Raw genomic sequence first — 1,907 nt, forward strand, 5'->3', positions numbered from 1 at the left:
GGGTGTATTTATTTGACCTTTCATTGTGTACAAATCGTTAGCATCAATAATCATAAATATGTTAGAAGGTATGTAAATTTTATTTAGAAGGATTTTTTTCACTTTTGGAGGAGACTTACAGTTCTTCAGAATGTAATTAAATTATCGTTCAACGGATCTTTTGCATTTACAACGGATTCCTTTTAAAATGCACACATCTCTCAATTAGTAACACAGTCACACCAAATAAAAGCTGGGTCCTGAAAGCCGCATTTCCGCTTCCGTTGGGTTCATTCTGATTCAAAAGCCGTCTCCGGCGGATTCATTGAAAGCAAAGCTCAGTGTATTCCCTGTGTCATTAAGGATTATTTCTAAGAAAAAAGTCTTCTTTATCTTGACTGATGCGGCCAAATCCGGCTTCAAGATTCATAGTGTATCTGGACGTGATGCCGTCACCCCGGAAAAAAATCATTCAACAGTAAAAATAGCGGAGGAACGCTTTTAGTTTGTTTATAAATAAATCCAAGTCACGAAAACAACTCACGCATACGTCTTGGGTTGTCAATATAACTTATATTTAACCCGTGGGATTGGGCTTTATGTCAGGAAACCAAAATTTCGGGCAATTGTTGAAGATAGTTCGATTTTTCAATTAATTACTTATTTTTAAGCGTGAGCGTTTGTGTTTTGATGGCCTGTTAGTTTTTCTTGTTCTCCTGGACGCCATTTTATACAGAACGTTTTTTTCCCGATTAGGTTAGAAACAGGTAAAAAAATCAACCCAGGATTGCATAAAATCAGCCAGAACGGGCGGATTTTTGTGCAGTAAAAAACTCAAAATAAAAACATGCAAAACTTAAGTAACCTTATTTAAACCAGTTACAAAAGCTTTAAAATTTGATTCCTACGTCAAATTGGGCAGTTTTGGGCAAGAAAGAAGCTTAATAATATTTTTAAAATATGTACATGTAGATTGTGGATAGTTTTTCGGCCGGTAAACTATGTTGGTCATCTTCCTTTTTTCTTTCCACCTCAATTTTTATTAGTATTAATTCATTTTTTGACGGTAGATCCAAATTATATTAACGTCATAAGGCTTTGGTTGTTAGCGGAGGATAAAATATACATGTAAAAAACGCATAAATATGACGCCTTTTGACGAATTACTTATTCATAAAGTAAAAATATATACATTTAAAGAGAAACCATACTACGCCAGAGTACTCGATATTCCTCGGTGTAATTAGTGAAAAAGCCCCGCACTTCACGCTAATAAATACATTCAATTTCTCCCCGAATATTCGATATTCCTCGGTGTAATTAGGGAAGAAGCCCCACACTTTAAATTAATAAAGTACATTCACTTTCTCCCAGAATATTCGAATATTCGGTGTTATTAGTGAAGAAGCCTCACACTTCACGCTAATAAATACATTCACTTTCGCCCGGAATATTCGAATATTCGGTGNGAGAGAGAGAGAGAGAGAGAGAGAGAGAGAGAGAGAGAGAGAGAGGAGCTGAAGAGATAATATAAAATAAAAGAGATAACGAAGACAAATGACAGTTAAATCTACTGATTTATTGAGTCATATAGGGCATAATTTCACTCACACAGAGTAGAGGGGAAAAAGTCAGAGAGACAGACAAGGAGAGTGAGTATGAGTGTGGAACAGTACAAGTGAGTGTGTGTGAGAGAGAGAAAGAGAGAGAAAGAGAGAGAGAGAGAGAGAGAGAGAGAGAGAGAGAGGGAGAGAGAGAGAGAGAGAGAGAAAGGAGAGGGAAAAGCTAGAGATATTAGAAAATTAAGTGATTAAGAGAAAGAGAATTAGATACATCAATGCCACCATCACAACTATCATGAAGAATTCTTTAATATGAAAATATTGAAAATGTTTTAAATAAATTGTTAAATTTTTAAGTTGTATTCG

This window comes from Cimex lectularius, unplaced genomic scaffold, assembly GCF_000648675.2.
Source record: "Cimex lectularius strain Harlan isolate CLEC.00 unplaced genomic scaffold, Clec_2.1 scaffold15, whole genome shotgun sequence".
In the NCBI taxonomy this organism is placed as follows: Eukaryota; Metazoa; Arthropoda; class Insecta; order Hemiptera; family Cimicidae; genus Cimex; species Cimex lectularius.